Genomic DNA, 6,000 nt, shown 5'->3' with positions numbered 1-6,000 from the left:
CCAGGGAAGTTGTATGCATCCTTCTGCAGCTGGAAACTGGACATGTTTAAATCCGAACTGTTTTATACACTCCCAACAGCATGTAATAAATAATTTTTCTTCCTTCACAGTTTAGTCGGTCAATGGGCTTATTTTACAAGGATACTCATAGACAATTTGGTTTCCAGCTACTGGGGATCATATGCAACTTTTTTTTGGAACACCTTATATATTACTTATCAGACTTGGAACAATTAAGGAACTATGCGTAAATAATACACTTCACTGGTCCTTGGCATACATCTAATGGTGTTTGATAAACCTCTTCTTCTATCAGCTTTACAGGTGGAGTTTGTTGGCGTCCTGCCCTGGGCCGTCCCGCCGCCGGTCTTGGCCCCCGGGATTTTCGGCCGGGGCTTGTCTGGTTGCGTCTGGCTGTGCGGGGGGTCCCGTCGGGCGCGCGCTGGTGTCGTGGGCGGGTGGGGGGGCCGTGCGGGCGCCGGTCCGGGGCCGCGGCCCTTCCCCGGCCGGCCGGGGTGGGGTGGAGTTGGGGTGGGGGCCGGGGGGTGTATGCGGCAGCCATGGTTCCCTCCCAGGTCCGCCCGGCCGGAGCCGCGTCTCCCTGTACCAGGTGCCGGGGAGGTGCCCTCTGGTGCCATACCGCGCGCCCCTCTTGGCCCGGGGGTGGGTTGTGGGGGGTGCGCTTCCCTCCCCTTGGTCTGTTTCCGGCCCTGTCCCCCTCCCTAGGCCGCGGCGGCCGCGGCTGCCCCCCGGCCGGTGGGGTCGTTGGCGGGGCCTCTTGGGGCCCGCGGGGCCTAGGGTGAGGCTCGCTGTCCCTTGCCGGTGGGGAGAACGCCCCCTGGTCGCCGGCGCTTGGTGTGGCGCCTGCTCGGGGTGCGGGGTGGGTGCTCGGTGGGTGGGAGGGGGGTGGGCGGTCGCGGAGGCGCCGTGGGTGGTCTGGGGCGGGGATTGATCGGGGCCCTGACGCTTCTTCCACCCTGGGGCCGGTGGTTCTGGTGGACGGGGCCACGCCCGCGGGAGCCTGCCTCTTAACTCACGCACTTCTCACTTCGGCACTGTAAATATTTTTCACCCTGGCACTTACATGCTCATACATTTCTTCGGGGAGAGTTGGGACGGGGCTTTACAGTCCTAGCCCGACTCCCCCCTGTTTTTAATGCACCACACACCAAGGTTGTGGGATGGTTGGGACCTGTTGGGGGGGGGGGGGGGGGGGGCTCACGGCTGCCTCCTCACCACAGGCCCCGCCATCCCTGCACCTTTTTTAAATGCACCACACACATCATACTCCACAGGAGAGCTCCGGCAAAGGGCGGTGGGACGGGCGGCTGGACAGAAACTCCATGCTGCGGTCCCACTGCCCCAAGCCAAGCTCTCCTATTTTAATGCATACATTGCACTACCCTCCCCTCACACCCCCATCACGGTGCTGGGTGATGGCTGCCAGTCGGGAACCTGGCAGCCACAGTAATAGGGTGGTAGGTGGGTCCCACACTTTTTCTATATGGCGTGGCTCCCGGGGTGTGGCCTCCCCTCTGCCTCGGCTGCCAGCCGCGGGAGTGGGTTGGGGGGTCGGGTCTCCGATCTTGCATCGCCCCGTGGCAGTTCCTGGGCGTTCTCCTGCCTCAGCCTTCCCCTCTCTTCTCTGGCTGGGCATCCGCCCTGCGCTCCGTCGCGGGTCGCTGGCTGGGCGCCGGTGTATCAGTGGGGTGTCGCCTGCACCGGCGGGGGACCCTGCCTTGCCTGGGGCTTGGTGGGCCGCTGGGGGTCCCGTGGCGTGCCGTGCCGGTTGGGGGGCTGTGGCTGTGGCTCGTGGCCCGGGTGGGCGGGCGGGGGTGTGTAGGCGTGGGGTTGGTGATGCGTCCCCTCCTGCCATCCCTGAAGGCCGGTTGATGGGCACGCGGGTGGCCCGGGGGACCACCCTGGTTCCCGGGGGGGGGGACGGTGGCTCCTTTGCTGGGCGGCGGGAGGAGGGATGGGCTGCGCATGGCCCCCCCACCCCCGCGGGGATGGCTGGGTGGGGGCCGTGGCCCTGGGTTGGCGCCCGCGCGGTCTCTCCGCCCGTCTGCGTGGCTGTCGCGCGCCCGGTGGGGCTTGCGTGCTGCTGGATGTGGTAGGGCATGCTCGGGTTGGGGGTTCCGGTGCCGGGATTGGCGATGCGGCGGCGTAGGGTTGGTCGCCAACGGGCTTACACTCATAAGAGATTCACACGATTACTGGGTTCTAGATCACAGAACTGATTCGTGTACACTCTACCCCTTTCAATCACTTAGCTTATAGTCTTATATACACCCCCACCCCCATTCTCCTCTTTCACTGGCCAATTGGCCCCCACATGGTGTAAACCGGAAATACATCTCGCTGACGATAGCACCAGCATATTAGTAACTAGTTTAGATGTTCAATGTATTTCTTGTTGTTGTTTGTGTATGTGTTTCTTTTCTTTCTTCTCTTGTATTTTTCTTCTGTCCCCCCATAATCCCTTCCTGTTTGCTGCTTTGTCATAATAAAAAGGTATTTTGAATGATCACAATGGGAGTATGTCAGACTCTCCATGTGAAACATTAAAACTGTTCAGAATCTGGGCACTTAGACTTCCATTCTCTGTGTCAAACAGCTGAACAGGACAGGTTTTTAAAAAAAAAAAAAAAAAAAAAAAAAAAAAAAATTCCTTATATGGCAAAATACGTTTTCTGTTTTTGAAGGTCGATGAAAGCCAGACACTTTGCCTAGTTCAGTTCCTCACACTGCTGTTAGATGCTAAAAAGTAAAAAAGGTTTTGAAAAAAGTTCATGAGCAGTTATGCTACGTTTTCTGAGGTTTCTGACGTGTCTTGAGAGACTTAGGCCATGTCTACACAAAGCAGGGTATTTGCAAAAAGAATTTTTTCTACGGTTTAGCCTATCATCCACACGCACATATAAACGAAGGTTCTTAAAAACTCCGTCCAAAGAGAAGATATGTGAATTCTGTGTTTGTTGCGCCATCATGTGGACACTGACAACCGAAAAATTAGCTGTGGAAAGATCACTGACTGCAACAAACTTCGTCCCTACGTCACTCATGAGACCAATGCTTCCATTTGGAGTTAATTAGACAGGTGCTATATTGCTTCCATTTATTTACAAACTCTTGCAATGCTTCATAATCAAGAACACATGCGAAGAATAGGGGTATTGTGGACAATTATTTTTTGCGCATTGCTATCAATGTACCTTAAAATTAATGAATATGGTTGGCTGTAGAAGCTTATTTTTTTGTACTAACAAACGCGCAGGTGTGAAAATTCGCCATAGCTTCCATCAAAAATTCACAATATGTGATATTTTCTTATCGTATGTGCAGTTAGCACTCATTGTAGCAGTGTTTCGTCGTGTCACCCATGTGACGCACTGTGGCTGGCCGGTGAGGAAGCGTGTGTCCACTTCAGGCTCCTTTTTAAAACACATGTGTCAGGTGCTGCTTGGTAAGTTTTTTTTTTTTTTTTTTTGGCTAGATATGCCATGTTGTCTTAGCCTTTAAAGGTTTGTGCTGAGTGATCACACACTAAATGTTACTTGTAGCCTTGGCATTAGCATTTAGCGTAGTGGCTGTCGTCTTAAACTTTGAAAACTTTTTACATAAAGTTTGTGGCGTCCAGGTGAGTTTAATTAATTGAAAATGATATAGGCTTTACTGTTTTCCTGCTGAATGTGTATTATCATCACTAAGATGGTGATGTCCTTGTACATTGTTACAGTGGGGCAAGTAAGTATTTAGTCAACCACTAATTGTGCAAGTTCTCCCACTTGAAAATATTAGAGAGGCCTGTAATTGTCAAAATGGTTAAACCTCAACCATGAGAGAAAGAATGTGGAAAACCCCCCTGAGAAAATCACATTGTTTGATTTTTAAATAATTTATTTGCAAATCATGGTGGAAAATAAGTATTTGGTCAACACCAAAACTTCATCTCAATACTTCGTTATGTACCCTTTGTTGGCAATAACGGAGGCCAAACGTTTTCTGTAACTCTTCACAAGCTTCTCACACACTGTTGCTGGTATTTTGGCCCATTCCTCCATGCAGATCTCCTCTAGAGCAGTGATGTTTTGGGGCTGTCGTTGGGCAACACGGACTTTCAACTCCCTCCAAAGATTTTCTATGGGGTTGAGATCTGGAGACTGGCTAGGCCACTCCAGGACCTTGAAATGCTTCTTACGAAGCCACTCGTTTATTGCCCTGGCTGTGTGTTTGGGATCATTGTCATGCTGAAAGACCCAGCCAAGTCTCATCTTCAATGCCCTTGCTGACGGAAGGAGATTTTCACTCAAAATCTCTCGATACATGGCTTCATTCATTCTTTCCTTTACGCAGATCAGTCGTCCTGGTCCCTTTGCAGAAAAATAGTCCCAAAGCATGATGTTTCCACCCCCATGTTTCACAGTGGGTATGGTGCAGTTCAGTATTCTTTTTCCTCCAAACAAGAGAACCTGTGTTTTTACCATAAAGTTCTATTTTGGTTTCATCTGAACATAACACATTCTCCCAGTCCTCTTCTGGATCATCCAAATGCTCTCTATCGAACCGTAGCTGGGGGCCTGGACGTGTACTTTCTTCAGCAGGGGGACACGTCTGGCAGTGCAGGATTTGAGGCCCTGGCGGCTCATTGTGTTACTGATAGTAGCCTTTGTTACTGTGGTCCCAGATCTCTGTAGGTCATTCACTAGGTCCCCCCGTGTGGTTCTGGGATTTTTGCTCCCCGTTCTTGTTATCATTTTGACGCCCCGGGGTGAGGAGGGAGTTGAAAGTCCGTGTTGCCCAACGACAGCCCCAAAACATCACTGCTCTAAAAGAGATCTGCATGGAGGAATGGGCCAAAATACCAGCAACAGTGTGTGAAAAGCTTGTGAAGAGTTACAGAAAACGTTTGGCCTCCGTTATGGCCAACAAAGGGTACATAAAGTTTTGAGATGAAATTTTGGTATTGACCAAATACTTATTTTCCACCATGATTTGCAAATAAATTCTTTAAAAATCAAACAATGTGATTTTCTTTTTTTTTTTTTTTTTCCCCACATTCTGTCTCTCATGGTTGAGGTTTACCCATGTTGACAATTACAGGCCTCTCTAATATTTTCAAGTGGGAGAACTTGCACAATTAGTGGTTGACTAAATACTTATTTGCCCCACTGTATGTGCTCGTCTGTCAGTGCTTGTCTGTCAATGTTCATTTGAAATTGTTGGAAACCTTTCATTTATTTATTCATTGACTAAAACTTTTGAAGTTAACAGACAAACACATTTTGAGTAATTGTCAACTAAAACTAGACAAAATTTGTCTGAGTTTTCATTGACCAAACCTAGACAAAGACTAACACATTTTGAAATGACTAAAATATGACTAAGACTGATAATTAGATATGTGCCGATTTCAAGGTATAGTGTGATATTAGAACGTCAAGGTTTCAAAACTGCAAACATTTTCTGTCATACCGCCCCTAAGGTATTAGCTATTTTTTATATCCCAAAAATGCATGGAGAAATCCCTAGACACTCCTCCACCAATTGTTGCTCAGTGTCAGTGAGTCAGCTGTGCTTCACGATGGCTGGAGCAGGTGAATATGTGATGTGATATGATTTTGCATTTATACAAAATTAAAGGTTAGTAAACACAGTCATGAACGTTTCTCACTAGCTACAAGAGTTAACTCCAGCGTGTTTACTGTGTCTAGCGGTGATAAAACATAACTTTTTTTTTTCTCTCGCAACTGTCTGTGTTGAGAAAAAGAGCGTGTATAATGTAAACACCATACCAGTCATTCACACATGCTTATTATGGAAAACAATTCAATTATTTTTGTTCCGCTGGTGATAATGTTGAGCTGTGGCTGTGGGTTTAGGCTCATAACGAGTTGCCTGGAACTCCAGACTCGCCGCTGTTATAGCGATAATGTCTGGCGACCAGTGTTGTTAATCTTACTTTAAAAAAGTACTTAATTACAGTTACAAATTACTTCT

Source organism: Corythoichthys intestinalis, chromosome 19, assembly GCF_030265065.1.
Source record: "Corythoichthys intestinalis isolate RoL2023-P3 chromosome 19, ASM3026506v1, whole genome shotgun sequence".
Lineage (NCBI taxonomy): Eukaryota > Metazoa > Chordata > Actinopteri > Syngnathiformes > Syngnathidae > Corythoichthys > Corythoichthys intestinalis.
The sequence above is the reverse complement of the archived record's forward strand: the minus strand, read 5'-3'. Positions refer to the sequence as shown.